Genomic DNA, 26,067 nt, shown 5'->3' with positions numbered 1-26,067 from the left:
TAAACTCTGATCTCTTCAATTTACTTTCAGTTATGTGACATTCCCCTTCAGCAGAGTGAAAGCATGCATTAGCTAAACAATGTGGTTTGGATTTAGCCTTCCCATGCATCATTGTGAAAATGTTTGTCTCAGCAATAGTGTCATTATTTTTACTGGGAACAGCTGCTCTACTATGTCTTCTGACTGAAGGGAGCAGAGTATCTCCCTTCCCATACCCACTCACAAGCGGGGAATCCAAAGCAGGACCATTGAGTAGAAGTAGCTCATGAGCACACACTGTTCTGTACCTGGCTTCCTCCTGCCACAAAGGAAGCAAGAAAGTACAGGAGAAGAGCAAAGAATAGCAGCAAAATAAATATTGCAAACAGAAATGAAGTTTGGCTCCCTCCTCTGGCAGTTCTTCTGGATCTGGACCCGGGACTAACCTGAGGCAGAAATCCTCCTCACTCAGGTGCGGCTTTCTGGCAGTTCAGCTTCATTAGACATGACATCCTTTGAGTGAGAATTGGAGCAGGGAATTTGCTGCTGATCAAGCGGATGTTTAATAGCTCCCTTGAGTTTCTGAAGTGGAAAGATGTAACTCTCCGCGTTCTTGCCAGCACTCCCAGCCCCACTGAAGTCAGTTTCCACATCCAGCTCGACGAGAGCGCTGGAGTCCCGCCGGGTTTGCTGGGAGCATCCCAGCAGCAATGCCGTGCTCTGCAGGCCTGTGCAGCTTGGCTCAGGACAGCTGGACATTTTTTTAAAAAGCTTGCAAAACACATTTGTGTGATTACACAGAGCAGCAAGCTTTAACTCACCTTTCAGAACAATATCTTCAGAAGTAATGAGGTTTTATTAGATCTTTTGGAATGTCTTTGGATGAGAAGCCATGCTTTCAGTCAGTAGGTGTTTCTGCAAGTCCAGCCTCTAGTAACATTTCAGCTACATGAAGACCACAGATTTTGGATATATTTTATCTTTTGAAAGGATCTTAAATTCCCAACTTTGTTCTGAAAATGCAAATTAAGTACTATGAACACTTCACTTGTATCACACAAACTTGACTAAGACAATTACATAGTCACTACACTCTCACGTAGCATATCCATCATGAGCAATCGTAAAACCGTAGAATGGTTTGGATTGGAAGGAACCTTAAAGACAATCTAATTCCAACCCTGCTCGTATAGGCATTGACATCTTCCATAGACCAAGTTTCTCAAAGCCCCATCCAGCCTGGCTTTAAATGCTTCCAGGGATGGGGCATCCACAGCCTCTTCGGGCAACCTGTTCCAACTGTAATAAAACTGCGCTAACAAACATGGTAAACTACAAGGATTTTTGAAAACTTTACCTAAAGTATTTTTATTTAAATTTCTTTTTGGCCTCAAAGTACCAATTTCAGTCAACCACAAATGCTGAAGTTTCAGTAAACTTGATGGGTGGGAAGAGATGGGGTTTCCTAGGTGAAAAAATACACACAAAAATGAAGGCATAATGCCAAAACTGTCACATCCCTTACAGAAGTAGCATAAAACCAAGTTTTACCCATTTCTGCTTAGATAGTTACATTCTGTACAGTCTGCTTACCATCAGAGATATCGTGGCTTCTGCATAATTACTTTATCCCAGTCAAATTAAATAAAGCAAAAAAAAAAAATTTCCCTCAGCTAAAAGACAAACAGAATGCAGAGTAATGGCTAACAGCTGTGTAGGTAAAAGTAGAGAGACAAACACAGGGAATCCAGTCCTCAGCCTTACGTATTGTACAGATCTGAGAGTCTCCAGCATGAACAAAATGGCTTATTTGTTATAGTAAAATTCCCAAACAGGCTACTCAGTGGTATTTGTCAACCTAGTAGTTTCTCCAGGAAAGTTGTCTCACATCTGTGTTCAAGGCAGAAATTAAGATTGCTGGGCAGTACTCCAGCTTTTGACACTCTGCACCATTTTTTCTCAAAGGACAACAAGGGGACAGATCCTGGTCTAACAAGACACCAGCATGCACCTGCTTGTCTTTGATGAACACCAGGAGGATTCAACCACAGCACAGAAAAGCCGTTCCTTAATTTTCCTTGGGAAAACTGAAGGGAAAGGCAAAAAAAGCCACCAACACCAGAACAGTCCCTGAGAGGAACATGGTATTCATCAATCACAAATAAGCAGGAAACCTACATAAAACAAGGAATAAACAGCATCTCAGAAAAAAAAGCACTTTGGTGGAGAGCACATTGTCATCCATTACACATGCCTGGGGAGGGAAGCAATCAGAGGATGCAAAGCATGGCAGCAAAGGTACTGCTGCTGACCGTGGAGTATCATCACCCTCAATGTTATATCCCCGACGTGTCCACAGACAGGCAAAAGAAATTAATTCATTACCTACAGCTTTTCTCCTCAAATCCGCCATGTCTTCTGGTTTTATTGTGCTTTACATTATAAAGTAACCTCTGGTAAAGAAGATGGAGCAGCAAAACACAAGTGATGATATGTCTGATCTCTTCATCATGTCACAGAACCACTTCATTGCCCCACAATGGCCCTGCACCAGTACATTGTAACATATGTAGAAATTAAAATATAGCTCTTTTTCAGATTTGGTCACACACAAATTAGGCAGAAGCATAACTCTGTCTTTTCCCACTGGAGGAGGATCTGGAGTCACAGTCTAGAGCAGCCAAGAAAAAAGAGAGCCAAGGGACCTCCCAACAACTCCTCAATATGCATTTACAGCCTCATGCTGTTTCTCTGGCAGAAACATCCTGGGAAGGAAGGCAGTGGTCCTATCCTCAGGTCACTCTGAAGAATGAATTCCACCTAGCCAGGAGGGCATGTCATTCAGGGCATGACATTTATAGCTCTCAGTGGACTCAGGGCTAACACATTCATAGCAGCCCAGCTCTCTTCTGCAGTCACTGGGGGGCAACAAGGGAGGCATTTCAGCTGCAGTGCAAAAGAATAGCCTGTTTTATTCTGATGTGCAAGTATCATCACTACTGTGGGATAAATGAAGGGGGCCAGCCAGTCCCTCAGCCCTCTGCACTAAGTTATTGACAGTAAGTCCATCACCCCCATCAATTCATCAGGTTCACCAGCCTCACGTTCCTCAAACTGAACCCTGCGAGGATTTCCCAGGCATGCACAGAGCTCCGACTATGGCAAAGTGTCAAATGTGTTTCTCTAAGGAGATCTTTGTTTTGGAAACTTGCTTCTCAGCTACAGCTTGCTTCCTCTTTAACAATTTTAAAGCCAAGAAGTTTTCTTTAGTAGTTGCTTTTGTTTTTATTTTCTACTGCTTGCTCAGCTGGGGAAGATAACAACTTCAGATTTAGGTCACCCATGGAAAAATGTGTTTGGTGATCTCATCTTGATCCCCAGTGGGTAACCATCCAGATCACAAATAGAAGAAAAATCTATCCCCGCTAAGCAGATCTGGAAGATTTGGGGGAGTGGGGGAGAGGGGGAGGCATGTCTGTGTTCTTCTTTAATAAAATTTGAATATCTATGTGTTTGGTACAGGCCAACACTTAGGTGTGTTTGTAGGCCCATGCAAGTTCCAGCCAACATTGCTTGGCCACAGTCCTTGCTTTTTTAAGAACTGGCATTGACCTTTTCTCTTCAAAGGGTCAAAATTTTTCGTATGTGTTGTGAAACATAACAACACTTCATCCGTGTACAGCAACTCTCATTGCTACAGTTTCCAAGTGTGGGCAGGTACTGAATAACTTTTACATTTGGACCAAATTTACAGTGTTTAATCCATGCTTATTTCATGAGAAAAAAAATGGTACAAAAAACATATAAATGAGAAACAGTATTAAAAAATTATGAGCTGCTGCTGCTGCCTTCATGCAAGCTTAGCAAATTGTTTGTTTCTTTCCCTTCATTAGCTTGTTACTCCATTCTTTTTAATCTAATAACAACATTTTTTCCCTGGGCGGGGTGGGGGGGGGGGAACAACCACATTTGAGAATCAATAATTACATCCAAGGCAACTCTCAAAAAAAAATCATGGCAATTATTTTTTACATCTTCCCCAAACCACCTTTTGAAGATACGTAAGGCAAGCTACATATCCTCCACTTCAACATTATTGATGTACAATATGGATAAATAACTTATAATTTTCCTGCCTGTGGCCATGTTACCTCCATATGGGATTTCATTGGATCTCATAGGGTAAGAGGTTGAACAGCACCCTTCTCTTTTAAGGAGTTCACAGCATCTGTCATCTTGGTCTTAAGAGTTACGTGCTGCAAGGGCTGTAATTTTATGAGTAAGACGGAAAACCTAAACCCTAACTGCTTCTGGTTATGAATACACTAATTCCATGACACATCACATTTCTGGAAGTTGTTTCAGAGGATGACTGCAGAGCATTCCCTCCCCAGTGTTGGTGAGAACAGCAAACCAGCAAAGTCACCTGTGGTCCCTGCTGGGGACAAGGCACTCAGAATTCATCATGCAGGTGCTGAAGCCACTGGACACATGCTGGGGCAATAAGGGGTGTTCTCAGAGCACCCCAGAAGACAGTGCTTGCCCCCAGGCAACCTCTCGGTATGGATTTCACTGGAGTGAGCTACCGAACAGCCAAAAAAGCTGTTTGATGCTTCTTTGTCAACCATTTTTAATGTTATCTTGGTTTTATTCAAAACAGTCTAACAGCTCATTTATGCTGAAAGTGACAGGGAAACAAACTTCTTCCTTCATCCCTTTTAAAAGGCTCTAACAGAATGTATCATGAAAGAGCTCTGAGGATTAAGAAAAACACAAGCCTACCAGACTTTTCAGGGAGCATCAGCTTTTCTTCACAGGCACCTCTCTTTGGGGTGTCCTAGTGATCAGCCTTCCTTTCCCCCTTTTTGCTTCCTCCAAAACCACTTTGCCCTGCATTATAAACCATGACAATATTTACATGAACTCTGCATATGCCTCAGCAGCCTGGGCCTGTAAACTGAATTTTAAAGGAACTTTGGCTATAGCTGTTGTTAGCATGCTTTCTAGTTTTATTGCCATGCACAGCTGAGAACTAAAAAAGCAAAAAGCACAGTAGTTCATGCTCTATAATATCTTCAGATTGGTACACACTGCAGACAATCACTCAGAAATTTAGGTTTTAGGGCCTTAGCACATTTTGTATTAATTATGTTTATGATAGCATCACCATGAGGAAACCAGTATATATATCATATACAAGTATACGATACTGCACTTATTGATGTCATTACTCCTGCAGGCTACTGAAACCCAAACAATTCCCACTGTACAATTCTCATCAAGCAGATATTTTTCTTCCTAAAAGGTTTAAACAAACTGTTTCGCTTGTCACTGAAGCAATTTCACAATTTTTATTAAAAATTCACTCAGCTGACAGTAGTTCATCCTTGAAAATTTGTTATAAAGCAGTCAAGCGGGCAAGTCCTAACCAAATATCCACCAATGGTGCACAGATAATTTTTCCACCATCTAGATTAACAGAAGAAAATACTTTTATCCTTGTTTGTTCACAGAATAAGCTCCAGCTTCCATGCACTTAAGGTATTAAAGCAGAAGCAAATGAAATCATCTACATCAAGATGTAGAATTCCACAGCCATTCAGGACAAAAGACACCATGAAAATTATGAAAAATTATAATATTACAAAACAAAACTGGCCATGTGGTTTTTTATTACATGTGTCCAGTTTTATTGTTCTTGGAAGCAGAAATCATAGGGCATTGCTGTGTGAACTCCAATGCAGTAGGAGGTGCATATGCATCTTCTCCTCTCCTCTAGGATACTCAAGGTGGAAATTAAGTCATTGCCTCTCCCACTCATGACCCATTATTCAAAGGACAGTCTTAATATCCCTTCCTAAAAGGATGAATTCACTCTTGCTGTCATATGAAATACAGTACCATAAATACTTCATTTATCAGGAGATTTTATATGCCTTTTGAGAGTGCCCCATATGGCAAGGATTCCTTTAGTCTGATTCTTGTTTACCCTAGCATGTTACTTTCAGTGACTTTGTTGCTTATCTTGTCTGTGATATGATTTATGTTAACTCATTTCCTGTAAAAGCATACAGTAATAAAATGAAAAAAAATATGGAGAGCTGGCCAGCTTTGAATTGGCATGGGAAATGTCATGAGTAACTGGATTCAAATCCTTTTAAATTACTGTTTCAGTGAACCTTTAAGGCTCCAAAGGGCATTTTTCCCTTTTTCTGCTGTTCCCATAAGATCATTTCATTGTTGCTGTTTCCATAAATTCCTGATGCAATAGATGGCTTTGTACTAGAATGGATCTGGGTCCTTTCTTTCAAGGACACCTGCTGTTCCTGCTAAAGTCAGAACAAGTTTCATATGCATCCCAAATAATCTTCACAAACAGATGCTTAAACAAAAAAAATCTGATAAATAGCCAGAAACATTGCATGACATCAGTTTGATAGCATTTTTACCTTTTAATAGTTCCCTGGAACACCTCTGCATGCTCTGGCTTGTGCCTGCACACCACTGGGAATCCGCCATGGCTTGCATTTGCAAGAAGTCAAGCCAAGGAGGCAATGCTTTCCTTCAGGTGGAGGGCTCTGACGCCAGGCTCCATGACGTCCCTGGCAGAGAACAGCTCCAGGTTCAACCTGAAAGACACAAAGCAGGCAGCCAAAGGATTACTTAGTAAACAGGAAATGGCGTACTGTACCACGTTAGCGTTTGACGAGTTTATAATGTGTTAGTAAATTACTTCAAGATGGAAATCAATCTGCTTTATTTGCAAATGCAAAAAAAAAAAAAAAAAAAGAATGTAATTACCCAATAAAAGTGCTTATCAAGCATTGCCTTGCTTTGTGTGAGATACGTGATAAACTCTACCATATGCATGACTTGGTCATCCTAAGCAGGATGTCATAAGACCCATTTATCAATCTGCATGACTTTTCACGTTAAAAAAAGATTTTTAATCTGAGCTGAAATCCTCTGGAATTCTGGATGATATCAAATAGATGAAAGTTAAGCACTTTGGAGGAATTCAGGCTTATGCTTATCATTGCAATAAGGGTTGGGTTTTGCAGTGGTAGCAGCTAGAAAAATTGCCCTTTTAAAGATAGCTCACAAATCATACGCAGATTCTTCCAGTATTTTCTAACACTTTTCAGGTTTTAGGCAAAGTTTCAGGAAATATGAACATACAGCGTTGAAAAACATGTGTACCCACTGTTTCTGACATTTGAGTGAAATGAAAAATAAAGATACTTTCTACAAAATTCAAGAGTAATTTCTATGGAATTATAGTAGGCCAGAATCTTACAACTGAAATCAATGAACTGCTCTGGTTATAAGCTTGTTTTATGGTTTCTATTTTCAAAAAAACCCATTAGTTATTCTGACTATCATCTGGACACACCGTAAGCCAGAACCTCCTGGTCAGACACAGGCTGACACAAACCACAGGCAGAGACAACTGGAGCATACATTTGCCCACATCCTGTTTTACCATGGTACCTTTCATCCCTGTGGTAAAAGCAACTCTTTCCATATGTTGTTAATTACTGTCCTCCCTCCTGACAGACACGAGGTTGTTTTTTCAAGCCAATTACTCTGATGGTTTGTTATGTGACCACCTGCCGGAAAGTAAATGAGCTGAGAAGACAATGTGCTTCATGCATGTCACCTACAAAGCTGTGAGACAAGTTTCTTCTAAACTGGGATGGATTTAAATGAATCCCAAAAAAGAATAGTCTTATGTGCATCAAAACACGTCATACCCATCCCCAATTATATGAAACAGACTGCAGGCAATGAAAATTTGGAACATCTTTGTATTACAGATGCACATTTCAAGGGACCAAGAACACCAATTCATGGAAAAATGAAACTCTCTGAACTGCATTTTGTTTCTGAATTAAAATGAGCAGTAATCTACCTTGCAAATCAAAGTGGCTAGGTGCAGAATTCAGTATCAACTAGTGAAAACAATATTTAAAAATCCCTAAGAGATGGGGGTTTTTCATTCTTAATCTCACTGAGTGCTACCGATTAATGAAGTACAAGCGATGGAAGTCAAAGGGAGCCATAGATGCTGCTCAGGACAAGTTGCTGTCAGAACTGTGCCACTGTGGCTGTTTGTTTTGTAAAACACACTACCAAAGGAATTTCATTGTTCCTAAATTAGTAGATTCCTCCTCATCTTCTGCCTCTTTTCCATTTCCATAGACCAGATAAAAATCTGTATTTGCCTACCTTAAGCTTTGTCTAGAAATACAATAAACTGTATTACTATTAAAAGTACTGCACCTCACACAGTGAGCACAATGTGAAAACATGATTAATGATAATAGCTACATCCTTATACATGTGAAATGTGTACAAAGCCCAAATGGTTTTTAAATAAGAGTAATGTGAATACTGTTTCGTACCAGCAATTTCTAGAGTGTATTTCTTAGCAGTATGTGGATTTTCAGTCTTCACAATTTCAAAGTTTTGCTCTGTTGCACAGAAAGCAAATATTCCACATTATTGCAGAAACCTATGAAATATCCTTATGTTTTGCGAAATCAGCCATTTGTAAAAATGTGAGGGATAGGTCATTATATGCCTCTGTGATCTTGGTTTTGTCTGGGATTATGAAGTGTGTGTACTGCCTGCATCCAGTATGCACCTTGAATTATCATCAGTGGGCTTTTTCTGAGGTAAGAACACACTAAGGACTGTGCTGATTCCCTGCTCATCATCAGTGATGTTTCTTTCATTAGGTCTTCTGTCTGTTGCTGTAAAGAATAACCTTGCTTTGGGGGTGTAGGAGACAACCAGGGAAAAGAGCTGTTTTACGAAAAATTGTTACAAGGCCAAGGCATCTTTAAAAAGAATTGGCTAAAGAAAGCCTTTACCAGTATATTGCTTCTCAGGAAAACACCAAGCCAAACTGTAGTCACACCTATAGGATCATATCCAGGATTTTTCAACCCAGAAGGGATCTCAGCAGTTCTCTGGACCAGCCTCCTGCTGAAGGTGGACTCGGCCATGAGCTCCAACCATGTGCTTGGGCATTTCTCCTGTCAGGTCTTAAAAACTTCTGAGGGATGGAGGCTGTGCAACCACCCTGGGAAGTCTGTGCCATGTAGCAAAGGTCTTGGTTTCAAAATGTAATTTCAAGCAAGGACATTTCATTTACCATGCTGAAAATGCCTTTTGTTGTGGATAACATAGGGTACTTATATTTAAATTTTATCAAATAGATCTTTCTACTTTAATAAAATTACCTCAACACAGAGCTGTAGCCACACTACAGAAATAGCTCTAGTGTAAATTTTTCTTTCATAGGACATTTGAGAACAATTGCTCCCAAACATAATTCACTATGGTGGCATAATGTGTCACAGTATTAAGGCTATTTCACCAAAGTTATGATATCCAAGTTTCAGGTTGCTTTCAAGACCACATCCACGAGACTGAATATAACACAGAACAAAGACAATCTGCCTTATGATCTAACTAAGAAAGTCATTTGGTAAGAAGCCAATATCCCTGAATGGCAAGCTGTCTTGAAATGATTCACGAAAATGTAGCTCAGGCCCTGTTACTATTAAATCCAGTGGAAGTTTTCCCACTGAAATAAATTGTTACGGATCTAACCATAACAGATCTAATCATAACATGGAGGTTTCCTCAGAAAACATGCAGTACAGGAGGACTTTTCTTCAAATAGATTTATCCCATATTTTATGTAAGTTTCAAATTATTAAAAGGACTTAGAGGTGGGTGGGAGAGAAGCATAATCCTAATTCAAACACATGACAAGGATTAACGTGTGTGAGAACTCAGGCAATGCTGCTTGCTTGGATTTATTCACAGATTTGCCATCATCTGTTTTAGGCTGTTGCTCCCATTTTTCTCTTTCTGCACTGAGAATGTTTACCCATTGACTTGCCACAGGCCATCCTGCTCAGGACAGCCCTAGGGTTTATTTGGGCTTCTTGTAAACCACTGTTTTACTGCCCCGACTGACCACTGCATTTTGTGTAAATAGTTCTCAGGAAGATGTTTTGGGGGTTGCTTAATGCTTGTGGTGGTTTTTTTGTCTGAGCATAGTCAGAAGTCTGAGCCATAGAGAGGAATGGGCTCGTTAGCTAAGGAGAATATCTCAGCTTGGAGGATGTAAAAATTACTTACCTGTGTTATAAACATTGGCAAGTATTTGAGTTATTCAGTTCAAGTCTCTACTATCCACGCATTTTCTGAGACTAGAATGTTTTTTATCTTTTTTAATACATTTCATTTTGCTGGAAAAACTGAACAGATTTATTTCATAATAGTCATTCTAATACTAAACAAACCACACTGCTATGGTAACCTGTAGCTGCTAATACATTATAAATACAGTTTATTTATATTAGCTTTCTTGCTATCTATCACATTTAAGGTTAGTACATTGCGAACAAACTCACAACATCACAGGAAGTTGCTTACATTTAAATAACAATATTTTTTTCCCCTTGCCTTAAAACATCATAAAAAAGATTTCTACATACTTGTCACAGGCCCACCAATTTTCTTTTCAACAAGACATTTAGTGAAAACAAACTATGAAAAAGCTTATCCAAAAATTACATGCCAATATGGATCTCACTATGTAACAGAATAGTCCATATGTACTGCAGAAATGTTAATCATGTGCAGATGACTGAATTCAGTAGTTTTGCAAGTAAGTTCTGTGAAGAAAAGGGGTTTTTTAGTATATTCATAGAATACCATTGAGATCAATAAAGGGAAACAGAGAGGCCTGTAAGACGTCCTTAGACTGGTAAAGAACACCACTTAAATTAAATTTAAAATTTATTTGCTCCACTCTGTGCCAGCCCATGAAATAGACACATTTAAACTGATTTAAAGTTAAATTAAACCTATAAAATCACTGTGTGCTTTGATGTAAGCACATGCATGCTAGTGATGTGCTTTTGTTTAATTAGGTCTATTGAAAATCACTCTTCAGTGGAACTTTGCACGGCAGACCAGGACTACAACTTCTTGCTGTCTCTATTTTAGTTGAACACTAAACTGAGTGAGAAATCCTTATGGTTAATTCAGGAGCCAGAAGTTTTGCAGGGTTCAGACTCCCTTCAGAATATCTACAAATATTTACATTCACTGTAAGACAACAAGCTTCCCAGCATCCCCCATTATGGTTCCCTCAAAATCCTTAAACCAGGGGACATTAAGCTATTCAGTCTAAAGGCCTTTTGGTAGAAGAGTACTTACTGTGAAATGTGTTGTTTGGGTTAGCTGAATGTCTCCCTGTCACTTACTGTCCAGAGAGGATTTGAAAGTTACATGTGTTTAGAAACTACTGAACACTAAAGAAAAATGGATTTCCACAAGGTTTCGAAATCTGCTGGTAAATTCTCTCTCTCTAATATTTGAAAAATTGCAGAACAAAAAAGAAATAAAGGTCAGAGATAAGAAATCCTTTATGTTTTGGAAAATAGATGGATTGGGACAAGGTGGGCAAGGGGCAGGAAAGATAGGCAAAATGTTGAATGTTTGGGGGTTTTCTTCCAACAGTTTTGCTTTTCTGTCCTTTACCTTTCTTTTCCTTTGTTCTTATGCAGTTTTTCCCACCAGCACTATCAGTATAAAATATTACTAAGTTATGAAAACAGCAGGTTCTACCCACTTTGTATAGATGCAGTTGTTTATGCAAGGTCATTTAGCTAGAAATAAATGAATTAGATTGTGCATGTGACCTTGGGATAAAGAAGTAAAGGGTTGTGGAAGTGGATCCACATGCTTGAACTATACAAACAGCAACTTCAATACTATAGCCTCAACTCACCACATGCAAAGCCATAGGTAAAAACATAAAAGTCATAGTTCTTGACTTAGTTTTCACACTGCAAATACAAAAACAAATTACAAATCGTAATTAGCAGCCTTTGTTAGCCCTGTCAGTATTAAGGGGACTACAGGCATCTAAATATTGAAAACTATTGAAAACCCTCTCACTGCTTCCACCCAAACCCAAAGGCATCTAAACTCAGGTGGTGTTTCTGTCCAGAACTGTGCATTTCCCCACATGATTAGCAGCAGGTGTGGAAATGTCTCATTTCCAGCAAGCAGCTGGCTGGCACACACCTGCTCTCAGCCCTTACTCATGTATCTCCAGCACTGCAAGTCCAACACAGGGTGCTGCACCATGGCTGTTGAAGAGTGGCATCCAGCAGACATGACCTGTAAAAGCCCACATGTGGTAGAAACATGAGAGAATCCAAAATGGGTTCTCACCTCAGATGTGGGGATTATGAGCCATCACCTGGGATCTCCCAGACCTGGGGGGTGCTGCAGCACCCAGGCTCTCAGGGGGCCAGGAGAAAACACCTTCCTGCCAAGGCTGCTGAGTGAATGGTCAGGAGAGAAGGAATGCTGCAAGCAATGCAGAGCCAGCTCTAGAGAGAGCATATATGAATGTGTGTAAATGTACACAGAGAGAAGGATCCAATGTCAGATTAGCTATCTCAATGTCTGATGAGCTAATCCTGGAACACATTACTGATTATTACTGTATTAAGAATGGCAATGATTAAGCTATCCTTATATCTTCCAAATTGTTATCTAAGCCTTTACTAATCTTTTCCAAAAACAAAAGGGTTAAGCTTGTGTGAAATCCATCTGCCCTGGCATTATAACCAGCCAGAGGCAAAGAAAGACATTGCTCAAAATGACACCAGTACAAGCTATCTAAATTCAAGGAAACATTTCAAACAAACTTCCATAGGAATGGAGAAGAGAGGAGCAAGAGAAGTGAGTAAATTGAGCACTAAAATTAATGCCTCATGATCTTGCTTATAACCAAACAAACAGGGAAATGCATCTTCTCTGGATGGAGAATTGCAGAGCAATTTCCAAGGGAAATTCACAAAGTACTAAGCTGGCTCTTGCAGTTTGAATGCAATGACATGATGAGTTTCTTGCAAAAGTATGCCAGAAAACCTAATCCAAACTGGAAAGAAGAGAGGAAATCTCCTGTGAGACAGTTTTTATAAAAGCTTCATTCAGGGCCTCCACCCTCATGTACTGCACAAGCCACCTTAGCTTTTCCACTCTCCCTGGTCCAAGAAAGCACAGACTAGTATATTAAAAATTGTGGCTTTAAAATGTTTGGGAATGAACAGATACAGCTGTATATGTTTTAATAATCAGGCACAGATTATCAGATGATGTTTTAGTCAAAATGTGTATCAAGATTTACATCTAATAGATTACAAAACAAGTAAACTAAAGTAATACAGATGGAAAAAAAATATGACAAATATTTCGAATTTCTCAGCCCCTCCAAGAATCAGGCACTTTATAGTGGAAAAGTGTGGTCAGGTTATTAAAACACAACATTAGTTACCTAGAGATACAGATCACACCCTGTTCCTAGTTCAGTAAATGAGGATTTTGACATTTTTAACAAGAATTTCAAGCAAAAGCACTTCTCCTTCCAGCCGTACAATCAACTTCCTTGGGAAAGGCATTTAACCCCTCAAACTTCAGCATTCCACTTTCTAAAACAAATATATCATGCTTCCTGTACTGCAGGCACATTTGGAACCATAATTAATTTTTCATAACCATACTTTCAGCTACAAATTTCTACAAACTTTCATAATTTTTGTTTTAAATTCTTTAACTAACCCCCTGGCTTTCTACATACCATTCATGTGCAGCACATGTTTCTTCCTCAGTTATGACTTCTGGCAAAGAGCCTCCACTACAAGTGCAGAATGTGTTAAAAATAAGACTCTGGATGCTGGTGTTACTTTCTGCTCTTCCAGGAAATAAGTGGCTGTCTCTCTGCACCTGACAGTGTATTTATAGTGAAATGTGGTCAATATATGCACCCAATTTTCTGGGAACACATTTTCTCTGTGTGTGACTTGCTTTCTCTTTCTCCTTTCTTCTTTCTCCCCAACACCAGGACTCAGCTTCCCCAGGCTTTTTCTGTCTGACGTGGCTTTCATGTCCCATTTGCCTACTGTCAGAACTCCATGCATTGAATGGCTGCAGCTAATAAAACTGTGCTCATCTCTTTATGACTTTTCATAAAACTACTCCACTCTGTGCCTTTTTTCTTTTTTTTTTTTGCCTGACTTCTGCTGTGGCTCTGTGTACACACAGTGTACTGAATAAAAAACCTTCCTTGTGATTGTGTGAAATAGCATTTAGCAGCTTCATAAAACTGATATTTCTAAAAAAGGTATTTCATTTCTCAAACATGGTGAAATTCATTGAAGTATTTTGTGCCATCTGTTTCTCCATTTTAAATAAATAACTCTTTTCATTGTGGCAACCATTATGACAAGCTACCAATATTTATGAGGACATAGCAACACCCATAGGAACAGAAAAAGTGACATGTATGTGAACAGCAAAGAGAATCCATTTCACCTTAAGGTGAACTTGGAAGGAGTCCCCAGTGCCAGAGTGAAGATGATATCCTTACATGTAACTCAGGAACACTGAGGTGTAGCTATTACGTCAATGGCTGTCTATATTCCCACATCCAGCAAAGACCCCCAGGGGATTCCAGCCTGCTTTGAGTCAGACCCACCATTTCTTGAATGAGTTCAAACAGTTGTTCAATGACATCTTCATGAGATCAGCCGCACAGCTGGCTCTCTGGTGAGGTTGGCTGGCTTTAAGTGGAAACTGTCAGTATCTGCCAAATGGTGGCCAGACACCAGAACAGACTTTCCAATTAGTGGAATACCCCATTTGATGGCTGGATGTGATTTTCCTCTGTGTGTACGGGCAGGCTCCACCTGCGTGCGACCACATCTGAAGGCTGTGGTGATGCCCTTGCAGGGCGCCTGTCGTCCCAGGTGGACCAAAAGGGAGTCAGGCAGTCTCCTCCTCGCTGGGCCAGCAGAAGCTGTTTCAAGTTTCCCACAGCTGAAAATCACTGTGTGCAGGTTTTACGTAAGGGCCTGTCGGAGCCGGAGCGGCTCCCTTGCTGCCCACCAGTGAGCTGTGAAACACAGGTTATTAGTTCCAGATGCTGCTTCAGCGCCTTTCCTTCTGCACAAAGTGTGCAGAAGTCACTTCTTTTGGTTTCACAGGACTCCCCAGAAATAGAAAACACCACCAAAAGTCACTGTGGATTTTTTATCCCTCGCTCAACATCAGACAGAAAGCCTTGTCCACGAGCCAAAAGGGATCTGTGTTACACTCACTGTGGACCTTACAGCCAATTCACAATGGACCTCACAGCAAGAACCAGAGCCTCATATTAAGTACCAATTCATTGTCACTGCATGTCTAATACATGCAGCAGGTGTGCCAGCTCCATGACAGTGCCATTCACACTCTAACAGCAACCTTGTTCTGGACAGAAAAGAGAAGCGCCTTGTGACAGAAACCAGAGGAGCACGTCAGCTGCTTCAAAAGTCATTATACTTGATCTATGTCTTCATGCCTCCAAACTTTCACCCTAAGGTTTTAAAGGACTGCATCAAACCTTTCAAACGTCTCATTGGTTTGGTTTCTCTCAAAAATCTCAGTACAGGAAAGTCATTTTTCTTATAATTTCCTAATTATAATAGAAGCAAATCCTGTAGATACATCTTTTTACCAATTTATGTACACATGTACAACATCCCTTGTAAATTCAAACCATTTTCTTCTTACCACCCTGGGATCATGATAAAATACATAAGTTTGGTATAACTCACCATTTACATTATGCATATTTGGGGGTAAAAAGGAATCCAGCTTTAATTGTTCGTGAGAAAAAATGGGCCAATAGAGAAGCTGAGCCTGCAGTTTTCAGACACATCAGAAAATATAACTTCTTAAAGCCTGAAAACATTCCAGTGTAAAACATTTTGGGCTCATGGAAAGGTAATTGTGAAAATATACAGGCCCTGTGTAAACATTAAAGTATTTACGAGGTCCTTCAAGGATTTCAATCCGACAGATTGTTGGCTCGTCTTCACTGTCCCTGTATTCGTAACTTCCATTGTTCATCCTTGGTAATGAGGACTGCAATAACTCCCAATGCACTTCCATTGGGGAATTAGGGCAACAGTGTGCTATTGCTCAGCCTTCAGCCCTTCCTATTAAAGGAGGATGCTGCCAGCGAGGGCACTGGAGAGCACAGTGCCAGCTCTCATCCTGGGCATTTTAGGAAAGGGAATGGCTAAGATTGGGAAAGGTTTTTAGGCTGTAGGAAGGGTTATGTCTGTTGGTATTTACTGTAGCATGGGAAAGGCAATTTGTTTTATTTGTTCAGAGTCTACTCTAAAAATAAACAGTAATGCAATTGGAATCTTGGGCTTCTTTTTATGGTTTCACCAATCTAAATAAATAAAATCCTTTTGATTCATGTAGTACTTTTAGGTAGTAACTTCATTAAATAGTCAAAATGAGACAGGTAAAAAAATCATCTTCTAGGGCTCACAAGAAATTTTGCCTTTACATAAGGCCTTTTGTTTAAGAAATTCATAGTACTTGGCAAAGACAACAGACACTGACAGCTACATGAGGTATGGATGCACTGTTTTCCCCTCTGTAGCTGGGAAGATTGGAAAATGAATTGGTTTGGCCAAAGCAATGTGAGGAAATGGGGCAGGCCTGAAAGCAGGACTCCTCCTGCTTCCCTCCATATAGCCTTCTTCTTCCGGTCTCCTCCGAATATTCACAATAATATGATTATCACTGTTTGCATGTGACTTTTTTCTAATAGATTTGGACACTGAAATCGCTTCATGCTATATTTGAAATTTTGGGTGAAATTTACCAGTAGAAAGCAGGGTCTCTGCTCTCTGAGGATTAAGGTTGAAAAGGCCCATTAGTTCCTCTTTGTAGATCATTCAGTGTCACTGAGTATTTTTTTTCCAAAATATGCTATAAAGAGAGAATCAAGTCTCCTGAAAACTACAAAGCTGGAATAGCCTTGTTTACCACCTGTCAGAAAAGCATGCCTCCATAATATAAATATTTGGATTAGTGTACAGCAGTAACTCTGCCTAGCTGGATATTTGCCTTCCATTCATGTTCGGATTAACTTTCTTCACACAGATTCATGTGCACCAACCCTTCACTTTGTTTTGTTGTGTTCAGGAGCAGATCTGGATAACCTGGTTGCAAGTACAGTCTGAAAGCTGGCATATAGTGAAGCAAGCTGGCATCAGTCCCTGGCCAGGTTAAGAGGATCATGAAGGGAGACATGCTGGGCTGTCCCACAGAGAGCTGCAGGAGCTGCTGTAGGGCCAGGAGGGAGCAAAGGATCCTTTCACCCATCCCACATGGGCACCACCAACACCACACTGAAACAGAGGCAAGGCTCTGCTGCTGCTCTTCCATGCACATAAAGCAGCACCTGGCTCTGCCGCAGTATTTTTGTCAGGGCATCAATTCCACTGTTTGTGGCTCATACAGCTGCTTCTCAGGTAATGGGATCACACCAAACTCAAAACCCAGCAGAGAGGAATAGGCAAAAAAAGGAACTAAAAATGGTTCTTTTCTATGTTTTCTTAAACCTGACATGGGCATAAAGCCCAAACATAATTTTAATAAATCTCAGCCCCATCTCAACACCTTTCCTCCACCTTTTCTGTGGTAGCCAGGATTCTCCCCAGACAAAGCATGGCCTTGTTACAGCAGCTCCCTTTTTCCTTTGTGCAGCAAGAAAAGGATCCAGCTTCCACCACAAACACTCTAGAAAAGATGGGCTGGATGCCCTCTGATACAAAAACATTGCCAAGTCCACCACCTAGTGATGTCTCTCAGTATGAAAGCAGCCAAGCAGCCATAAAACACACAGCTTCTCAAAGAGGCAGGACAGGATGCACCACATGTTGCACCATGCTGGTGAGCTGTCTTTGAGTGAATCCTTGTGTCAGCAAGATGAGAAAGGAATCTTTTAGTGTAGTAGTTGCTAGAGTAGGCCCAAACCAAAAGCACCCTCCCAAAAGTCTGGTGATTGTCAAGATCCAAGGCATCATCTAAAAAAAAATCACTAATTACCCCAAATTTTATTACAGGCCAAACCAGGACCTTGGATCCCAAATAACCCTTAAACTTGGGTTGGCTCAAATTCTGGATCCAATATCTGTGGTGTGGGCTAAGGCAAAACTCTAAGGGAGAAAGAAAAAAAAAATCAGCTTTGCTCCATGGATCTTTAATATAGGGCCACCTTTGATACACTTTAGAAAAATATAATGAGACCACTATAATATATATTCCAGCCAAAATTCTTGGCTCCCAAAACCAGCTTTATATGGTATGCAATACAGAAACACCCAGGAGACGCTATAAGAACTTTGACAAGGCTAATATTAAGCTAGAACAAAACAGAACTACTGGCACCAGCTCCACTCAGCTCTTAAGTAAACTTGTCCCATTAAAAAGTAGCCTCTAAGATATTTTCTCTCTGAAGTGTATAGTAGCTTATAAAAAGCAGGAAGGTTTGCCAAGTCATAGATGTGTTCAAGTACTCCTTACCCTCATTAAGGAACATTCCCTGGCAGTCAGCAGCTTTGAGTGTTCCAGTGAACCAGATTTTATAGGGGGGGTGTTTACAGTGGTGTGCAATGTAGCTGGAAATCATAGTGCACTGCAGCAGCCCTGTACTAGATACAGCTGTGTTTGGAGCCTTATCACCCAGAGCACAGAATAAAACAGGCAGGGTGATCAATGAGGTTCCAAAAATATAATGAGTATTAAGAAAACAAATCTTAAGCCTCCCTGCTCCATAGGAAGCAGAGCATCCAGAGATGACAGTGTCTAATACAAATTAGGCAGTGAAATGCCACTGAAGATCCAGGTCTCACTTCCACCAGTTTTGTACATAACAGTATTTACAGACATGTCTTCATAGTCAGCATGTACAGAATGTAGCTTCTCAATGTACCCACTGACCTCTGCAGCAGTTAGGAGTTACATTCCTTTGTGGAGCTGGACCTTAGTGCTGTCCCCCACCTTGTTCATCTAAAGGTTGTTTTCGCTTCTCCATTCAGTGTCTAACATATCTTCTGCCTAGGGATGTTATCCAGACATGTAAGAGGAATCAACAAAATTATCAAATACAGAAGGTCTTTCCACCCTTAACACTGATGAAGAGCTGGGAAAGAGAAGATCCATACTTTCTCTCTAACAGTACCAGTGCTGAGGACCTAAAATCAGGTGTTCTCTCGAGTCTCTCACTTTTCCTCTGCTATCAACCAGACACTGTTTCCCAAAGGTTTTTCAGTTTCTGTTGAAGAAGGATCCAAATTCATGTGGCATTTGAGCAAGCTGTTAGTTATCTGAATCTTTCACTCTGCATACACAAATGTAATTTATCACCTGTTTATAAATACATGCTAGCTACCAGTTCCTAAACAGCTGACCCTGTCCCTGTTTTGATTTGGGGAATCCAGCAATGCACAGTTTATACATGTTGTGATCTTTCAGAATAATACTAAACAAAGAAGATGCAGAACCTGGCACAAATGTAACTGTGTCACCCACGCTTTCCCAGAGCAGGAAACCCTCAACCAAGCTGACACAATCAGAGAAAGAGGACAGTCTCTGCAAAATGACATAGCTGTAGGCATTTGAAGATAAAAATACCCCCAAAGTGTAGCAAATAAGTGGAACTTAAAAACAGCAGTGCCTTACATACATTGGGTGGTCACTGAGATAAAAGAAGGACTAAAGAAACAAATAGGCAGGCTCCCACAGCATCATGTTAGCTGCAGGATCAGTCAGAGAGAAAAAGGAAAGAGAAACTTTGGTCCACAGGGAAAACACATGGAAAGAAAAGTTTATGGCCAGACACCTTTCTGTAGAATTTCTGCTCAAGAGCTTCTGGTCAAGTTTCAAGGATGCTCAGAAGTGATGAGGAAAGAGAGATAATCTAACACATAAAGAGACTAATTTTTTTTAACCGTCTTGTCTTAATCTGTGTATTTCCCATGATAGGTGTAGTAACAGGATCTTGGGCTTGGAATTCTTACAAAGGCTGCATGTTAGGTCTCATAATTTGTTTCAGTTATGACATTTTTTTACTTTAGGAGGCAGACCAGAAATCCAGAGTTCCCTTGAGTCACTATTCAGGGTTTGGGATGCCCAAGGTATAACAGATATGGGGTTCAGTCCAAATCCCAGAGGTCTAAGATGACTGAATGGTGAAGCTTCATTTGTTTGAGAGGATGACAAGGTAACAGGGCATCCAAGAAGTATGCTGGAGAGATCAGGAACATAGAATTATATACTCAGAGAATGGTTTGGGCTAGAAGGACCCTTGAAGATAATCTAGTTCCAACCCCTCTGCCATGGGCAGAGACACATTCCACTAGACCAGGTTGCTCAAAGCTCCATCCAACCTGGCCTTGAACACTTCCAGGGACGAGGCACTCTCATCATAATAAATGTTTTCCATATGTCCAGTCTAAACGTATTCTCTTTTAGTTTTAAACCATTGACCCTTACCATATCACTGCAGACCCTGATAAAAAGCTGCTCTCAATCTTTCCTATAAGCCCTTTTAAGAATTGAAAAGCTGCAAAAATGTCTCCCCAGAGCCTTCTTTTTTCCAGGTGGAATAACCACAACTCTTTCAGCCTTTCTTCACAGGAGAGTGTTCCAGCCATTTGAACATTTTTGTGGACCTTCTCTGGACCTGCTCCAAGAGATACACATACTGAGGATTCCAGAGGATGCAGCGTCCAGGTGGCACCTCACAAGAGCAGAATAAACCTGCTGGTCACACTTATTTTTATGCAGCCCAGGATACAATTGGCTGCAATTACACATTGCCAGCTCACATCTAATTTTTTTTCAACCAATATCCCCAAGTCTGCAGGGCTGCTCTCAGTCCATTCATTGCCTTGTCTGTACTGGTGCCAGAAATTGCCCCAGTGCAGGTGCAGGACCTTATTGAATTCATGAGGTTCACAATGCCTAACTCCTCAAGCCTGTCAAGGTCACTAGGGATGGCATCCTTTCCTTCATGCAGAAGAACAGCACTACTCAGCTTTTTGTCAGCCACAAACTTGCTGAGGTTACAAACCCACTATCTATGATTGTTGGTGGGATCTGCCTTTTTATCCTTCTAAAAAAATGGGAGTGAAGTTTCCCTTTTGCCAGTCACTGAAGACTTCACCTGACTGTCATGACTTCTTAAATATGATGGAGAGCAGCTTAGCAACTACATCTGCTATTTCAGATATATATCAGCATATTCAGACTATGTCTAAGAGGATTTAGGCTAGAACTTGGCAGTGTGTAAAGTGTCTAGCTATAAAATCCTTACCAAGTTGTGATACTATGTATTTTGCTTTAGAGTACTGTTATAGTCTTTGATCAGGTTATCCAGAAATGTTCTTTAATGTGCTTGGAGAGAAAAAAAGAAGGAGTGGGAGGAAAATGAAGTTTTATATATATATAAATGTGTATATATATGTCCTTCAAGTAAATAGGACCTCACTCTGAACCAGGAAAGAAGATATAATTCTTTCCATGGGCTTGTCATGTAATTGGAATACCATGGGAAACTTTATGGCTTCTTCCCCTCTGTTTTATCTGCCATGGTACATATAGAAGTCATCCATAATGTCACAGATTGTTTTTATTTCCTCCTACTGCATTGCTGGCAACTTTTCCTCTCATGATAAATACAGTTAGATTATACCCAGCATTCAATGTGCTTGTTAAAACCTTTCAGACATGGCTACATTTGGAAGAAAGTGTGGACAGAGTGAGTCGCCAACATTTCATTCTTATTGAAGGTCATTTGAAGCGAAGAGATTGTCCAGGAGATCTCAATGCCAGGAGAAAAGTGAAATGTCCTGCAAATAGCTTTGCCTGTGGATCTATGCTACCCCAATGTGTCTTAAGAAAAACAAGAAGCCTTTCTACAGAAAATAAATTAATTAATTTTTCTTTCTATTTCTTCACCATGTTACCTACTTAATTCCTAGAGAACATCTCAAAGAATCAGCATTTCTGCTAATTGTTTTTTAGAAGAGAGTAATACAGAGTTCTCACTACCTGGAGAAAAAATATAGACCCAGCACCTACAATAAGGAGAGGAAATGGGTCTTATTACCTGTCATAAATGCCATGAAAAAGTTTTTGATACTTATTCACACACTGAAAGATACATAGGACAGGTTGGATCAATGTAGATTAAAATATAAAGGATGTAATTTTTTTCCAAGCTATTCATTTAGTCTTTAGTTAATACAGGCACTTCCAGAAAATAATTCTTAGCTGCCTTAAATTGCTTTTCTTGGATGGCAGGAATCACCACCCGAAAGTGTACATCTTACAGTACCCAACATACATGGTGAACAGACCAGTCATTCTGAAGTTAAACCACACTCCACCATACTCTGTCGATGTTCCTCTGTTCTATGGCTTTTGCTCACAAGAGACAGTGACAACTGTCTGTGAAAACCACCACTGGATGCACGATTGGACCACTAATAAACAGCATCCAACTGCGCATTATGGAGCACTTACTGCTCTCAGGACTCCAATGGCAGGGGTGATTCAGATCCTACCATAAACCTGAAGAGAAAGGGAGTATCTTTTGGTGTATTTGCAGAGCACATCACACCATGGGACTTTGTTCAGGATCTGGGTCTCCATTTTCCCCTTTTCCTCTCTAAGCTCCAGGACTCAGAGAATCCACACAGCCTCAGCAAAGAACATGACACAGAAAATGTACAGACCAGCAACATGAGAGACCTCACCATTTTCTCCTGTAATGAATAAAAGGTTCTGCATCCAAGTAGGGAATGCATTTCAGCTCCATGAGGGAATTGTACAGGGATACACTGAACAAGTCACCAACAATCTTGGCCACCACAACAGCCAGCACTACCAGTGAGGAAGACTGGACATCATTTGTGATCTCTACCTAAGGAAAAAATAGAACAAAGGATTTGGCACTTTATTCATGTATCTGAAGACAAAGGCAATGGTTGCACCCGACTTCCTACTTCTTTCACAAGGGAATGGAAAGTAATTCAGTCCACTGAAAGGGGAAGGGTGCTCCCCCTCCTTTCCCAGGGATAGGTTATCAATCAACACTTCCACCAGAGAGTCTTGGCTGGTGCAGTGACAGTTCCCTCTCCCGTCCCTGTCAGCTTGAAGCACGACACTTACATTAAAATTCCCATCTGATTCCCATATTTCAGGTGGCTTGTGATAATTCTGATGTAGAAGAGGTCAGTAAGCAGAGATGAAGTAGGCAGATTGCTTAAAATAGCTTGGCAGTGTGACAAATATTAAAAAATGCAAACAAATCCAAATATTTTTTTCTTTATTGCTGAGCTCAGGAGATATAAAATTGTTTTCCCATACTTCTGCTTCCTGACAGAACAAGCTCCTTGTACAAACATTGTCTTGAAGGATGCCAGAAAAGGGATGAAGCAGCTTCCAAAAGACACCCAGCTCGAGAGATCAAGCAGCAGGAATATCAGTTACCATGCAGAGCAATGTTGGGCAGTACAAGGCATGGTGCAGGCATCCCTGTACCCACTATCACAAACCTATGAACTGGCACTGAAGTGCTGTTTGTAGAAAATCATATGCACAAATTGTGGTATCTCACCTAAAACATCTTTCCTAAGTATTTTTGTCCTTTCTCCCTATGCAGTGAGGGTATAGTCAGATCAGGTGAAGTATGTAGTATGTTTTAATACTTTATTGTCCTCGAGCTAATTGTTTTTACTTCCATGGTTGCATAGAACCACTATAACTAAGCACAAAGGTAGACCAAGTTCACCTGACCTACTACTACAAATGTCTAGCACCTGTGGTGGAAGTGAATTAAAGCACACCAGTTCAGCTGCCTTTGAGTAAAGAAAATAGAGTGAATCCTCCTACATAAAATAGAGAGTAATGTGAATGTAATTAATGTTCTTTAGACCCAACTCACAATAAAGCCAAATATTTTTCATGGTGAAAATCACTGCACAGAAATGTTCCCCTTATGATACCTTACTAAGGCTTTTTGGTAAAAATTGCTATCTCCTTTCACATCCCACTATTTCCCCTATCATAGCATCCTGTTAAACAGGTATATTTGTTAGTAATTACCCTGGGACTAAATATGCAATCTTTCCTCATAACACTAAGAAGTTTTTGCCCAGAAACTTTTCTCCAATTAAGACATAGTGAATTGCAGCACATGGCCATTTAATAGACCTCATTAGTTAGAGATTGTTAAGTACTCCAAATATCTACATTCAAAGAATGCCAATAAACACATTTCTGTGTGATAAACTGTCGGAAATTTATCCAGACTTATATTTTCACCCTCCTTCTGTCTCTATTCTGGGTTTGAAAAGATAACATTCAGGATGATTTATAGCATATCCCAACAAGGACTCATATGGCATAGTCAGCCATGCACGACAGAGTCATGCAACTGTCCTTTCTGCTTGGACATAGGCAGGGATTTCTAATAACATCACAGCATTCTTTGAATTTTTCTTTAAACCTAGTATTCAACTGTTTTATTTAAAAACAGGAACATGTCAGTTGAAAGGAAAACAGCAACTGTGGGATTTTAAGAATTGCTTCATCATATCTGCTGCAACTCATTCACACAGATGGATACTCCTTTTTTGTGGATCCTTTTAAGGTTTTTAAAAGTATCTTGCTACAGGGAACTCTTCTGGAGTAAAACCAACAGTTAAAATTAATATAAAAATATTATAAAAAACTATAAATGCACTCTGAAACTCTAAACATAAAAGCTCTTGAAACTTAATCTCTAAAAAATACTTTCAAGTGATTGTTTTAACCTATACAGAATATCTTCAGAACAGCAAGAACCAGAGCCTGGCCTTCCAGTTGCCTCTTCTTGTTTTTCATCCCATTTTATTTCTCTCTCCTACACTTCTATCCTCTAGGAGGAACAATCAAGCTGACCTGGCCCAGACCCTCATCCTGTCGGAAACATTCAGCAGCATTTTACATCTCCAGTTGAGAAACCCTGAGGCTTATGCTGACTTTCCTCAGCCCTGCAGCCTTCCTGAGTGCTGGGATCTGGGGGGAGGAAGGCTCCTCTCTGCAGCAGCACACTGAATGCTCCCAGCAAGTGCCTCTGCCTTCAGTGTTGGACTGACTTCACTTCCTCCAAGGGTTAACGCCTGTCGAGCAGAAATGCTGTTTATCTTTGGCAGGCTAGGATGGCTGAGGTCATTTTCAAAAAGACATGTTAAAAGCATTTTGAGCAATATCTTTTGTATGTAAGTAAATTTAAACTTCGGCCAAAATAGAGCTGGTGGGTTTGTGCTGAACTCTCAGTACAGATGGAAACTGGAGAGGCAATATCTGTGACACAAAATTTTCTTGGAAATAGGTAATACTGGAGCAAAAACATAAAGAAAATGTGCAGATGGCTTAGAAATCAATTATATATTTGAAGCATAAGCATAAAAAACAGATAAAATTTTATAAAATTTCAAGAAAACTTTGCAAGAAAATTTAACCCATTATGTGATCTTAAGATAAAGTGAAGTTGTATACTCATTATAGATCAAGTTATTTATGAACCCCATCCTAAAGCAAAAGTCTTATCTAAAAATTAACTTGATTTCACATCCAAGCACTTAGAGACCTAGAGGAAACCATTAATTGAGAGTTCAAATAAGATATGTTGGGAAAGGGAATCACAACAAAAATAGATTCACACACAAAAGATGCAGTCATTCATATAATAAAAAGTATGCTGTCTTAGAGCTGCAGAAGAAGGAAGAAATCATCAAAACCTGCAGCTAAAACCCCAGTCTATTAATGACAAGGATGACGGCAATTCAGCAGCGAAGTTCTCCTTAGGGTATCTTAACAAAAAGCACGGAAGCAGAAGTTACTCCAAGAACTGTGATAAATTCAAGTCATCTCATATAAACACATGGACAGGCATGAACCTACAGGCACACATATATGTGCTCTTCACAAGGCTTTATTGGTATTCCCTGTTTAGAGAAGGGCCATCTGCTCCCTGCTGAGACAGACAAAGTGCAGAGCCTCGGGATTCGCTGCATGAGGAAGTTCATGCTCGGTGAGCTTGGGTGTGAATTTACTGCATATTAGCTTCTCTGCACTAACTGCCCATTT

At 40.2% G+C, this 26,067-nt stretch overlaps 1 pseudogene; it reads right to left on the bottom strand.

Annotated features, from left to right (window-relative positions):
- The window catches only part of LOC146441980 (chloride channel protein B-like), a 76,166-nt pseudogene that overhangs the window by 9,437 nt on the left and 40,662 nt on the right, over positions 1 to 26,067 (bottom strand).

This window comes from Lichenostomus cassidix, chromosome 2 (assembly GCF_008360975.1).
Source record: "Lichenostomus cassidix isolate B80296 chromosome 2, HeHo_3.0, whole genome shotgun sequence".
Lineage (NCBI taxonomy): Eukaryota > Metazoa > Chordata > Aves > Passeriformes > Meliphagidae > Lichenostomus > Lichenostomus cassidix.
Note: the sequence above shows the minus strand (reverse complement) of the source record. Positions and strands in the feature narration are given on the sequence as shown.